Below are 14,925 nucleotides of genomic sequence, written 5' to 3'. Positions count from 1 at the left end.
TATTAAAATATTTTTTAATTTTCATGGTGTGATCTTCTTTAAGAAGATTGGATGGCTGATATTACATGCTGCTCTTAATTTGGCTTATTATGGCATGGGCTTCAGACCGGGTCAGCTCAAAGCTCGATCGTGATTTCTCTCTATTTTCTATTAAGTTCACGGGTCATTGGGCCACAATCCATCTTGTTGCTTATCTTCCCAACCCAACACAGTTGAAAATAGCTGGTTCGCGATTGTCTCATATCAGGAACTTTGAAATTAGGGTTGATATATAAATGTTGAGTGAGGATCAATATAGAATAAATAACAACTTCCCATTTTGTGTGTGTGAGTGGGCCTATGAAAGTATTGTGCGGGGACACGGATTGGACAATTTTTTATTTCTGGGACAAAAAAATTGTCACGTCCTAGGGTTTGGACGAGATTTGCGACAAAAAAGCCGTACTTCTAGAGGTATTGGACGATGGATGGACGAATCTGGATGCAAAACCATCCGATTTACATCCGATGGTTGAAATGCAGTTAAGTGGCCTCGCTATGATAATTTGCATCAAAGTCCCTATACTTTTACGTGTGTGCAAACTTACGCCACTCAGAAATAATTGTATATAGGTTCCTTTGCATTCTATCTCCTCTGTATTTCCCTAAAAACTTAGAAAAATCTATATTAATATTAAAAATACAAAATGGGTTTTTTCGTCCGTTACAAGGGACAGGACAGTTTTCTCCCCAGACGGGATGAAATTTGTCCCATGAGGACTGGACGAGATGGTTTTTATACAGTCGGACGAAATATTTGTCCCGTTGTTTGTCCCTGTAATCAATTCGGACATCAGACGGGATGAAATTTTTCCCCTCCGCCCATCGTCCATATCTGAGATGATCCAGAACGATGTATGTGGGCTCCGTATGGGCTCCTTATGGGCTCCTTATGGGCTCTTCATGGGCTTGGTGGGATTCCTGATCCTCCTTGTGCTTAAATGTGGTGACTGCTGATATTCTCAGACTCATGCATGCAATTTTTTACTTTAAAGGTCACATGTTGATGGAATTAGCATAAATATTTCTTGGTATGTGATCACTAAATTCCATTTCATGCATCAATTCCCATATGATTTAATTTTCTTAGTTATAATGGATTTTGTGTAATTTAGTATATTTAATATGAGCTGATGAGTAAATTGTTTATTGAGTAAAAATAAAAAAATATAAATATAATAAATAAATACAGAAAAATTCTGGCATGAAGGAGATGAAGGCACCGCCACAGCCCGAGGGCTATGTACCATAATATGCAAGCCAAAATTGCAGACATAGTCATAAGAAGGTATGCACACATGCACGTGCGCGAGCCTCATCATTTTTTGCTTTTCAATTCAAAACTTAAGTGGTTTTGAAATTTATATACAGTTGAGATTTTAACTCTTTTTCTATGGGATTAAAAAATGAAGCTTTAAGAAAGGTTTGAGTTCAGACTGGGGCAGAGATAACATGTTTTCACCAAGCACACGAGCCACTGTTATAAAAAGTCATAGAGAGGGAGACAATAGGGCTTGGCATTGACCCAGGCTGAAGCCCGTGTTGGGATGAGCTTTTATTATAATGATTTAATCCTGATCGTCAATCTTTTCGTAGAAGATTAAATGGTCAGATTAAAATGACATCTTTTTAATATCTCTTTTCTTTTACAAGCGCCAAATTAGTGAAGGTGGTTGACATGGACCAATGAAAAGCTGTTGTATGGAGGAGATGCTGACTGTGCGAGGACCACCACGATAAGGAGGGTCCATGGCTATGATTTAGTCATAGCCATTGAACCTTCCAACATAGATCTCTAATGGTCCAAAGGGAGTCCTCAGCTTCTTCTACCTCTTGCCGATGTTCTTGTCGCTGGTGACCAAATCCTGGCGACGAGAAGGCAGAATCTGCCAATTCATGCCAGAAAATAGAACTGAATGGTCCCATAATGGACAACGGAGGTTATGGACTGAGTTTATGCCTACAGAAATTGGAATTAGGCTTCCAGGAAAAGGTGAATTCAATGTTGCTGACATTGAGTTTTAGAATGAATCAGAGAGTAAAAGCTTTTTCAAACTATTTTGATTCTTTTTGGAACCTCTTTGGTATTAAAAGTGAAAGTTTTGGAACCTGAAAAGAGGATATAAGAAGCTGAGAATTAAGTAAACGACTGAGGACTTGCTGAATGAAAACTCAGCCAGAAGAGGATCTCAAGTCCTCTTTATAAAAGCATCATATAGCTACTGTCTTTCTTTAGGCATTTAATCAATCACATCATACCCATTGTCACTGTCCAAAGTTCTCTAATAATTTTATACTTTGAATCGACTTCTAAAAATTTGATAAAAGTGCCTCAAGTCTCTAATCTACTTAACTGTCTCTATACAAAATTCCATCTTCAAATTAAATCTCTAGAGGAATACAAAACTACAATCTCTATTTTACATGTTTCTTGATAATCCCATCACCTTAACTACCTCTTAATATTTCCTTACACCATTTTAATACATACCTTCCGCATTTTCTTATTTAGACAAAATTACAAGGAAAATAAAGTTTCCTTTTAAGTATTCATATTCTAGAATATCTTATCCCTGTCTTCTAATTCATTGATTAATTCTAACTCGGAGAGCACATTCCTGAGGAGATGACATTACTCTTAGCTATACATCCTTGAGTGAGAATCAAAATTCAAAACTATTATTTGACAGAGGTTAGGGTAATAACAATGAGATTAATAAAGCCATTTTTGCTCTATCACCTGCCAACTGAGGGTGGGCTTGAGCGCTCTTGTACGTGCCAGCCTGCGGCTCGCTTGAGAGCTCTAACACTAGAGATTGTCAAATGTTAATTAAACAATACCTTATTTATTTTATTTTATTTTCAAGGTTTTCCTGGAATATATAGAACAACGTCCAGAGAGAATTTAACACGTTAAATTAAAAAATATAAAAGTCATTTTACATGAAAATAATTAGACATCTAGAATAAGTAACATTATTTTTAAAATTTGTTGTTATAATCAAATGCTCCATTTAATGCATGAAATGATACTATAGACGGGTTCATCAGTCGTCACATCTGATAATGTTATTTCTAATTCAACATTTGATATCATACCCAGGGGGGAGGCTTCATTCCTCATGACCACCGGCTCTTTTTGAAACACCGATGGAGATTATCTAGTATTTCATTAGGATATTCAAGCTTAGAGGTAAACTTGATAAATTTAATAATTCATGCTCATCCTTAGGTTTCCATCTTATTATTATTTAAAAATTCTAATAATTTAAAATAATTATAATTTTTATGTCGTCAAATATTTTTCCATTTTTTAGTATCTTCTAAAATATTCAACATCATATTCTTAAAAAGATAATTACAAAGGTTTTGATAATACGTGGGAGGATTTGTCTAACATAACTTCATTTATAAATTATTATTATTTAAAAATTATATTTTATTTTATGGGATTTTTTTTGCGATTTTAATCTTGTTTTCCATGATGTCACTTGTTGTCATTCAAATTAATCAAATGGCTACAAATCAATGATTCTTTTCAGCGCCTAATGCAGCTAATCATTACAAAAGGTGTCATTATGTTTTCAAAAATTGTGATGTTGCAATGGCCAATCATCAGTCACAATCCTTTAAGTTTTAACATGAATGATGATGAAAACTGATGGAGAAAATGTATGACTTAAATTGCAATGAATATAATTGTAAATAACAAGATGGAGGGGCATATATCACAGCTTGGTAAAAGTGGGTGACCAAATACAATGAATACTTTGAAAGCCCAAAATGATGGTGGGTCTTTAAGTCTTTTTCCATACAATTAAAGAGGCGTGCACAAAACTGTGTTGATGTGGCATGCACAAACTGCATCACCACTTTAGACCTTTAGTTCTTTAATAATGGCGCACATTTTTATTTCGACAAAGGGACTATAGCCGTGCTACTAGAGAAATCAAAATGTTTGTTAACGTGGTGTGTGGTGACTCATCTCCACATTATATATTCCCTTGAATTTTAAGTATTTATACCTTTTCTCTTATTTTCTAAGGACACATATCACTTTCAAAGCCGCAGATGAAGACAAGACACATAATGTGGCAATGATTAATGAAACATATGTGTAGAAAGTAAGGATGTTAAACGATAAAAGTGATGCGGTGGCTTGATAATGAGGACCGATAATACTCACACAAAGTCAACACCCAAGATTTCTCAAAATCCAAACCTTCATATCCAATAACATTGAAGGCCAATCAAACTGAACTCTTGAGGGAAACTTTATATTTCTGTTGTCTATCCATTAATGCCCTCGAATCTATGAGGAAGTGAATGACATGAAATTTATCTTTGAACTTGATTTCAAAATTTTTTGGCTTAGAAATCCATGAGATCCATCCTTGGTGTCTTGGATAATTTAGAATAATTAAGAAAAAGGAGGAAGACTTCATCTGTATCTGTGAATCCCTGTGTTCCTGGTGGAACATAATGAACTAGAGTTTGTCTCCTTGCCATATATTGTTTAGTCTTCATCGTCATTTTGTAGGTTCAATTCCACCTTTCCTTTCATCTTGACATTTTCGTTCGTATTCATCACCTCTAAAACCTTCTCAAATCACTTGTGTTTTTCATCCCACCTCACTAAACTAGCATTGAGATCACAATCAATTGATTTATATATTTATATCCATCTCTGTATCAACCTTCTCATCCCATCATCATATCTCATAACTTTGTCATATCTCTTTGTTGTGCTCTCTCTTTCTCTCTTTTTCTTTGTCTCTCTCTATATCTCTCCCATTAATATATTTTATCTTCCATGTCTCATATTAATATTTTTAATCTCTAAAAAATTAATTATTACCTTCTTACCTCACATTTTCCTTGTCTCTCTACATATGATATTATACACTCACCTTCTGAATCACCACTTAAAGAATATTTAGATTCCTATAGGCCATTCCTTCTAGATCTAATCTTTACTCGTCATTCCTTCTAGATCTAATTTTTGAGTCAAAAGGATTCAACTCAAAAATTAAACATATTATTGATTCAACTCAAAAACCAGAGCAACAATGTCAAAAGGGTTTGTTGGGGGGTAGAGATTACCCGATACACAGTACTGGACAACCGATATTCAATAAAATATAACGATCAGGGTGGTTTCTGATATCGAATATTTGATATCAGATGGATAGTAAATATCCTGACATCGGATATGGTGATAGATATAGAATATCTATCCATCATGGGAAATCAGGATGGATGTCGCAGGGCTCCGAAAAGATGCCAGTACCTGATATCGAGTCTGATATCAGATATTGAAATCCAATGTCGTGGGCGGCTAGAGGCGGCCCTCGAGGACGGCAGGAGGCGGCTGTCGAGGGCGGCTAGAGGCGGCCCTTGTGGGTGGCTGAATGTGGCTGTCGAGGGTGGCAGCTGGCGACCATCGACGGTGGCTGGAGGCGGCCGTCGAGGGCGGCTAGAGGCGGCTGTCTAGGGCGGTAAGAGGCGACCGTCTAGGGCGGTAGGAGGCAGCCGAGGACGGCAGCGTGCGGTGTCCAAGAGCGGCGGCAGCGGCGGTGGCAGCCCCGTAGAGTGGCAGCGGTGCTCGGGCGGCGGCCCCTGCTCAGGCGGCGGCCCCTTCCTCGCTCGGTGGCTCCGTGTGAGGGCGGCGGCCCCTTGATCTGGGACCCCGGCGGCGGTGACCGCCTAGGTTTCCGTCGGCATGCCCGACGGAACAGGAGAGGGGGGCCGGAACGGGACGGGCGGCCAAAGTCGGCACCTTCCCGTCCGCCCTTCTCTCTCTCCCCCTCTTTTCTTTCTTCTCTCACAAGAAAACGGGACAAGCTCTTCCTTTTTTCCAGTCCCGGGCTCTTCCTTTTTTCCAAAAATTCAAAATGAGACTTCTTTTCATACGATGGACACCCTCCCCACTTATAGGGGAAATATGGGCCTTCTTCCATAGAAGAAGAAAAGAAGACCCAAAAGTTTAAAGGGAGGGCCTAATTAGGGAAAAAAGATAACGAATGCACTGGCACAGGAAAGAAAACATAGACGAGATGCTTGTAAGGCTGGATGGTCTCCATCAGTCTCCGTCTTAGAGGGACTGATGACGGTACCGGATATCGGATGTGGATACGGACAACCGATATCCACATCGGATTTTTGACCTACCTTTTATTAGGTCGACCGTGTAATTTTGGATTCAATATTTTGAATCCAAATTACGCGGTCAGACCGCGGAGGCACCAAGGCTCAGTCAGACGGAGGAGGCGAAGTGCCGCAGCGGATGGTGGACTGCGGAGGCGAAGGGCGGCAGCGGACGGCGGCCGCTGAGGGCGCACGATGGACGGCGGCGGAGGGCGCAAGGTAATCCTCAACCTCTTCTCTCCCGTTCCCCATTGCCTAAATTTCTCTCCTCAAATTCTCATTCAATGATTCATCAATCCACCGTAGCTCTATTCTGCATATGCATCTCTCTTTTGCTCAATTCTCTCTGTAGCTCTATCTTTCTCCAAATTGAGATGAAAATCAATTCTCCAGTGGTAGCAACAAGTTATCCATTAAGCTGGGAAATAGTATTTAAGAAACCCAAGTATTATACTCCTATTCTTGAAGTCTCCTTTGTAGTGGAAACCTGAATATCAATTATGGCTCGTAATAATCTACCCTCTGGTGCATACGACGATTTATTCGCTTATTTTATTCTAAGTAATAAAAAACTTGTCATTATTAAATCCGGGATCCAGGAATTCTTGAATAGAGCATGTGATTGAGTTTTTACATTCAATTCAAGTAACCAACAGGAAGACATTCGTTTTAGCCAAAGAAAAAGCTTTTAGCGCAGCCACATAGATTCAATTCAAATTTTATTCATTTTCTTCCAAATAATTCTCCCTATATGCGTCTTACACTCTCTCCCTCTTGTTTTCTCTCGTTACCTCATTCATCAATCTCTCTTCCTTTCTCTTCATTTCTCTCTTGCATATGTCTATCATTATCTATATTCTTTTAAGAAATAATATATCATGCTCTGTTTTCTATCCCTCTATCTGCGGATTTATATTTTCCAGACTACCTCTCCACCGCTCACTCTCTATTCTTCTCTCTATCTATATAAATAAGTACACACGCATACACATAGGGTGGCATTTTTCTCAGTCATTATTATCTGTCATTGGTTTCTCATATATGTTATATTTTCCCAAGGATAATCTGAAACTTTTCGTCCACATAATAAAACTTGACAGAGACGGAGACTAGATTACTTATTGAGATAGATAAATCCAAGTAAATTAAATAGAATTTCTTTACATTCTGAAGTTGGTTAATGAATGATAACAGATAGATGGAAAGCTTGTGCTCAGATTTTATCCGTAATCTTGTCATTGAATATTTCTAATCAATTTCATCAGATAACAAGATATTGATGCGCATCAGATTCCTATAGATAAGAAACTAGAAAGATAATCGTAGTCAGTGGATGATTACATATTACGCTGGGCTGACCTGAAGTTTAATTTTGAAAGTATCAATCTCAAATGTTATTTAGTACATATTTCAAACAATCTTTCTATCCATAAAGGGCCAGCTACACTACATGGAATTCAATCTCAAATTTTAACGGTGCAAGTTGAATCGGTATTTAGTTTCACTCTACTAATTGACGCGATGGGAATAATTTATCAATGAATACTAAAGAAATGTCAATTTTGCCTTCATTGAGAGTTGGTAATTTTCTACATCGCAGCAAGAACAAGAGGAAGATCGAGGAGGCTGCCTGCGGTTCTTGAGATCTCCAAGGACCATCCCTCCAAACCCTTCTCCCTGGATAGAACTTTTTACATATTTCCAGCTAGTCTGTAGAGAGGGTTTCATTCGGAGCTTGATCGAGATGGTACGCTCTAGAACTTTCAGTCATTTCTCTTTGAGATTTTGTTTGTTGTTTCATAATTCTTGTAGTTGCTCACCATAATTCTAGTCTTCTTTCCTCAAAATTTCTCAATGAATGTTTATATTTTTCCAGTCCTTCCTAGATTCCAATACGACGAATGTTTTGCAATTGTCTTTGCTAATGACCACCTTTCCTCAGGAAATAACTATCAACCATATCTCTAATATATTTTGTTTACTGTTTCATGCTTCTTAGAGTTGCACATCATCTTCCTCGTCGCCCTTCTCGAATTTTTTTCTGAAGAAAAGCCCTTATTAATTTTTTTTTTGAAGAAAAGCTCACCCATCTGTTATTCTACATTGGTGCGCTTTTATTTTATTCGTTAGCTTCATCATTTCCCGCTTATCGAATTATGGCTTCAGAATATGAACCCAGCCGGAGGAAGTGGCCCAACCCAAGAAAGATCTATGTTGGGAGATACAGGTCTTGAACATACGGACGTGGCATTCAGAGTCACCCTCATTCGAATCGTTCAGTCATCATTGACTACTTCAAACGCATGGAGGATGGATACTACGCATGCTTATTGTGCCGGGAGATGAACCCGCACAGTAAGAGGAAAGCGTTAAAGCACCAGGCCGACAAGAGACTTATTTTGGCGCCATTTCGAAGCTTGTCATCCAGCGCGTCACGTAGAGCTTAAGGGGAGGTGTCGGAGGACCCCGATCAGCCACGAGTATCAGACAGATTTTAGAGCAGACACCAGGGCGAGCCAGGCCAGCGCGGGCTGATTATGGCGCATACACCGAAGGAAACGAAGAACTTCATTGCACGCTTCATTTGCATGACTGATTAATAGTGGAACATTGTCAATAATGTTTCCTTCAAGGAGATGTGGCAATATGCGACACTCGACTTGGATCCACCAAGCACGAATATCATCAAGCGGTGGACCATCCAAATGCACGGTCTCATGAAAGACGATGTGAGGAAGCTATGGGAGAGCGTGGACTGCGTCTCTCTCACCATAGATGCATGGGCTGCGGAGAATGGTACTGGCCTCTTGGGCATCACCGTCCACTAGGTGAACGATAAATGGGCGTACCGGGAACGGGTTCTTGCCATTCGAGAGATCGTCAGGAAGCACGATGGGGAGAACATGGCGGCCATTGTTCTCCAAGCACTAGATGAATTTGGCCAGCAGGCGAAGGTTAGCATTCAACGGACTTTTTTTTTTAACTAACTCCTTCAATTCACAGGTGACCGGTATTTACACTGGTCTACGCCGTTACTACTGACAACGCCGCGGCGAATAAGAGGATGATGGCGTTGATGGTGAGGAAGATAGAGATCGATAACCCGAACTTTAGCGCCAGAAGGCACGTCCCCTTTGTCGCTCACATACTCAACATCGTCGTTCAAGCAGTGATAAAAAACTTTGGCTTTCCCTCTGCTCAAGCTGTGGAGGTCGAACAAGGCAACCTGACGAGGACAGCAGAGCACTATGACAACGACCATGGCAACGACCTTGGAGACATCTTCTCAGCGTCTAACGACCACGCCAGCCGATGCGCTTGGGTGATGTAGTTGCGAAGGTGCGTACCTTGGAGCACAATATTTGAAGCTCTACCCAATGGAGAGAAATTTACAAGAAGGCATGTGAAGACAACTCCGAAGTAGAGGACTGCAACATGGTCGTCTTAGACTGTCTGACATGATGGAATAGCACCTACGCTATGCTAACGACTGTCGTGAAGAAGTGGGATGTAATTGACAAAGTGTTGAAGTCTTTTGGACGGAAGGGGTTGGCGTCAAAAATGTCGAAGGATGACTGGGAGTTAGTGAAAGAGTTTTGTCGAATCCTTGTCCGTTTCGCCGTATCCACAGACCATGTTTGCAAGACAATGATGTCGGGGATATGTGACGTATTGTTCCTCATAGACAGCCTCAAAGCGCAAATGAAGGAAGTGATCCAGCAAATTGAAGATGGCCATTTCTTCACAGGGGTATGACAATTGCACGAGATGGATCGTGCCAACATGGCGGAAGCCTGTAAGACGATGCATTGGAAGCTTGCACAGTACACTGTGATCTTGTGGGTGAATGAGGCAATCACTGCTACAGCATTGGTGGATCCATTCCACAAAGGAGCAATGCTCCAGCCATGCGTTCGAGAGGCAACCATTGCCTACGTGCGGTCCTTGTTACCAAGTGACACATTGCCAAGTAGGCCTTGAGATGCCGCTGTAGAGGGACCCGGCAGAGGCAAAGAGTTGGACACATGGATCTAGGACATTAAGCGAAACGCCCAATTGGCACGTGCATCAGCAAGGACGGGATGGGGCGAGTTCAGCCAACACATGATGGAGGTCATGCCTGATGACAGAGTCTTCATGCCACTATCCTGGTGGGCTAGCACAGGCGTGAAGTGTTTCCCCTTGCTGTCATTACGAAGGAACTACTGTCCGTATGTGCGACAAGCGCACCTGCCGAGCGCATGTTCTCGACGGGCAACGCCATCGTCACGTACAAGAGATCACGTTTGTCGCCGATCAGCATCGAAACTCTAATCAGCGTGAAGTGTTGGCTCCGTGCGGACAACAAATGATGGTACAATGACGTTAATCTGGAGTCGGATGGCGATGATGATGAAGATGGTGTGGTCGCATGTGCTAGAGGTACACATCAAGCTCATTAACTACATGTTTCCCTTTTTTAACGAAAGTAATTTTTTCTTATTCTTCAACTTTCACTACGCAGGTGACGACCAAGTGAGCACAAACCTCTGACATCACACTACTGGCGTGCTCCGACACCCAAAGGGATTGCAAGTTTTTTGACTTAGCATCTTTTGTTCAGGACCTTACACCATTGTCCAAAACAATTTGTCAACATTACTCAAGGCCAACCTTTATGTCACATATTACACTCTCCCCTTATAATTACACCGTCATATTTGTTATACTTCTTCTTCACTATTTCTATTTTCTATTAAAGAACATGAAAATATGTCACTATTTTATTCTCTTTAGACTATATTATACTAATTTTGTGTCAACATTGCTTAAGGCCCACATTAATGTCACATATTACACTCTCCCCTTATAATTACACCGTCATATGTATTATTCGTCTCGTTCACTATTTGTATTTTCTATTAAAAAACATAAACATATGTCGCTATTTTATTCTCTTAAGACTATAATATATTAACTTCGTGTCAACATTGCTCAAGGCCCACGTTTATGTCACATATTACACTCTCCCCTTATAATTACACCGTCATATGTATTATTCGTCTTATTCACTATTTGTATTTTCTATTAAAAAACATAAACATATGTCGCTATTTTATTCTCTTAAGACTATAATATATTAACTTCGTGTCAACATTGCTCAAGACCCACGTTTATGTCACATATTACACTCTCCCCTTATAATTACACCGTCATATTTATTATTCGTCTTCTTCACTATTTCTATTTTCTACTAAAAACATGAAAATATGTCGCTATTTTATTCTCTTAAGACTATAATATATTAACTTCGTGTCAACATTGCTCAAGGCCCACATTTATGTCACATATTACACTCTCCCCTTATAATTACACCGTCATATTTATTATTCGTCTTCTTCACTATTTCTATTTTCTACTAAAAACATGAAAATATGTCGCTATTTTATTCTCTTAAGACTATATTATATTAGTTTTGTGTCAACATTGCTTAAGGCCCACATTTATGTCACATATTACACTGTCCCCTTATAATTACACAGTCATATTTATGATTCGTCTTCTTCACTATTTGTATTTCCTATTAAAAAACATAAACATATGTCGCTATTTTATTCTTAAGACTATATTATATTAATTTCGTGTCAACATTGCTTACAGCTCACATTTCTCATTCTTCTTCGCTCTGTTCTCTCCTATCTTCTATCCTCCACACTTTTCCACGATCAAGTGAGCTCACTCCCTGATTGAAAATGATGATTTCAGTCTGCCCGATGACGTCCAAGAGGATCTGCCGGCAGCAGGGGATCTCGCGATGGCGGTCCCGCAAGATCAACAAAGTAAACCGGTCTCTGAAGAAGATCCAGACCGTCATCTACTCCGTCCAAGGCGTTGACGGCTTGCTCAAGTACAACCCTCGGACGGGCTACTTCGTGGCGGCCCTGCACGAGCCCCCGGAGGCAGCCGACGTGGCCTCCAATCCCACCGCCCATCACAGCTCCTCGGCCATGACGGACTCATCCAACGGCAGCCAGTGGAGCTCGCAGACGGCGAAGAGAAGCCGGGACTGGGCCGTAACGGTGAAGGCGACGTACAGAGAGGACACCATTCGGTTCAGCCTAAAAAAAAATGCGGATATCGGTTTTCCGATATCCAGCATCCGGTATCTGCCTCGTCCCTTCCCCCCCTGATATCCGATATCCGGAACCGTCTCACTTTTTTCCGGATATCAAATATCGGTTATGTAAAATATAAAGATAAGTTCCGGACCCTAACTACAGGCCCCACTCTGGCTCTCACTGTGACTTCATGTGGGCCCTTCATGCGGAGGCAACACCAAAAATCAGGCTTCCGTCGTCGACAACTTTGAAAAGTCATAGGGAACCGAACAGACGTGAATCACATGATTCAGGAGCAGGGCAAAATGAAGGTCATGTAACATATAAGTCCAAATTTCTGAACCTAACTGCTAGTGTTCACTCGTCTAGAGCCCGATATTGGATGATGATATCAGGATGTATACTAGATGATGATATCAGATCTGATATCTGGTACTAGCATCTGCCTTGTGCTGGCCCCTAGTATATCCTTCCCAACATTCGGCGACGTGATGGATTCGGCTTATGCAGCACTGCAGTTATTTCTCTGTGCCGTTTCACCAAAGGGCTGTTTTAAGCTATAAGGCAACACCGAAAATCAGGCTTCCGTCGTCGACAACTTTGAGTTGAGAAGTCATAGGGAACCGAACAGTAATACGCTGGACTTGAAATCCCTATTTTGAGGGAGAAAATAACACGCTATATATGTTCTATGAACAACAAACAGTTGGCAGCATTGAACAAGGAAACGTTGAGCGTTGATCGTTGAGGCTCGTTTATTGTCTCACGGGAGATGACCATACTCCAGTACTGTCCTCGCTTATTGGATCAGATTACAAGGAAGACCGAGACTTGAGAAAGAGACTCTCAAGAGGACTTGATGTAGGCAACGTGAGTGGCGTTGGAGACCTGGTTGAGGGTGCCGAGCGTGGGCGCGAGCCAGCACTTGGACTCCTTCTCCCAGAAGAAGAAGCCCAGGCATTTGCAGTCAGAGCTGCAACTGCTCTTGCAGTCCTCAAATTTGCGCGTCTGCCCGGGAACGAACTTGGTGAGGAAGTTCTCAGCGCCGACGAGCTTCACATAACCGCTTCCGCCCTTACAGCTCGTGATCTTAGGCGGGGCGCAAGACTCGCTCCAGCCCAGGAGACCCTTCGCCGTGGGGCAAGCCACGCACATATCGTTCTTGCACAGGCCCAACGAGCCGCACTTGCTGGGCAGCTCGCAACCTTCGAGAATCCCATCCTCGGAGAAGAAGCTGAAGGTCTTCTCCCAGGCCTGTATATCCACGGGCTCGTAATAGGTAAAAGCCTCGACGTTGCCGTTGCTCTGGATCCTAAGAATGGAGATGCTGGCGTTGTAGTTGACCTGGGCCAGGATACTAGCCCCGTCGTTGCGCGCCAGAGTCAGCTCCCACCTGAAGTTCTCCTCCGATTCTGATTCCGAAAGGAAGGTGACGTTGGTGGCCTGCTCGAAGGCGAGACGCCCAAACGGGGCGCCGAGATAGTTGAAGTACGGGAGCGGCTTGGGGGAGCCCGCCATGTACAATGCTATCCCCTTTGGCTCCAGCACGAAACTGTACATCCCGTCCGAGTTTTCCTTATCGGATTTCCGGCTCACGAGCTTGCTCGGCCCGGTGAGACGAAGAGATTGGCCAGGGAGGAGAGTGTCGGTGGGATAATCGAAACTCTGCCACACGAATTTACCGTTTTTGTCGTAGAGAACGATGTTTCCTGCGATGGGAATGATCCTGATGCCGACGACGCCCTTGTTGGCGGTGCCGGTGGACCAGACGACGCGTCCGTCGGCCTCGGCGAGGACGAGGTTGCCGTCCACGCCGAAGGAGAGGGTCGCGTTCTCGCCGACGGGCTTGCCGCGGTTCGCGTCCCAGACCCAGCGAAAGAGCGATTCGGACCGGCGCAGGCCCATTCGCAGGCCAAGATAGAACTCCCCGGGGGTGGTGTTGTACCACATGAGCTGGTACGGCGAGCCGAAGAGCGGGGTGGCGCGGTAGCTGGCGTCGTATTCTGTGAAGAACGGGCCGAACTCGCCCTCGTTAACGTACTTGAACGTGTCCTTGGCGGGTACCTTCGCCATGGCGCCGCCGGCAGCTAAGACGGAGAAGAAGAGGAAGACGGAAAGGAGCGCCATGGCCGACAGAGAAGACGAGATGGATTAGAGGCGATAGAACTTTTCGTATTTGTAGGAGAAAATGTCAATGCCCCGGCGGCTGCATTACGGTCATCCGGCGGCTAAAATGTCCCCCACTCACATGAGCCACCTCACCCAGCGCGTAGTTACGTCTGTGTCTCGGCCTTCGGAGACCGAGAGCGATGAAACAGAGAGCGACAGACACACCCAGAGGGAAACAGCGAGGAAAGAGAGAGCGAGAGAAATAGAAAAACAAAGTGAGATACAAAGAGAGAAAGGGGGAGAGAAAGCAAGAGGTAAAATGAGAGTAAAAAGAGAAAAAAAAGGAATAAACAGAGATAAAAAGAGAGAAAAGGGGAGAGAAAGCAAGAGATATTAGGAGAGTATTAAGAGAAAAAAGGGAAATTAAGAGAACGAGTAGAGTAAATGCTGACTTTATATTAAGGGATGACATTTGTTTCTTAAGGGATTTCCTACGAGACTTCTATTTAATATGCTGACTTTATATTCGAAA

At 42.3% G+C, this 14,925-nt stretch overlaps 1 long non-coding RNA gene and 1 pseudogene across 1 annotated transcript; one reads left to right on the top strand and one right to left on the bottom strand.

Moving 5' to 3' along the window:
* The first annotated feature begins 5,252 nt into the window (after positions 1 to 5,252).
* On the top strand, positions 5,253 to 10,877 carry LOC144703660 (uncharacterized). The gene is made up of 4 exons (XR_013581586.1): positions 5,253 to 6,405; positions 7,787 to 7,933; positions 8,353 to 10,608; positions 10,691 to 10,877. It is a non-coding gene; the product is annotated as an uncharacterized LOC144703660 (long non-coding RNA).
* A 2,051-nt stretch (positions 10,878 to 12,928) lies between these two features.
* On the bottom strand, positions 12,929 to 14,449 carry LOC144702985 (EP1-like glycoprotein 1 pseudogene; annotated as a pseudogene).
* Positions 14,450 to 14,925: the final 476 nt, after the last annotated feature.

The sequence above is a fragment of the Wolffia australiana genome, chromosome 5 (assembly GCF_029677425.1).
Source record: "Wolffia australiana isolate 7733 chromosome 5, ASM2967742v1".
Classification (NCBI taxonomy): Eukaryota; Viridiplantae; Streptophyta; class Magnoliopsida; order Alismatales; family Araceae; genus Wolffia; species Wolffia australiana.
The sequence above is the reverse complement of the archived record's forward strand: the minus strand, read 5'-3'. Positions and strand labels throughout refer to the sequence as shown.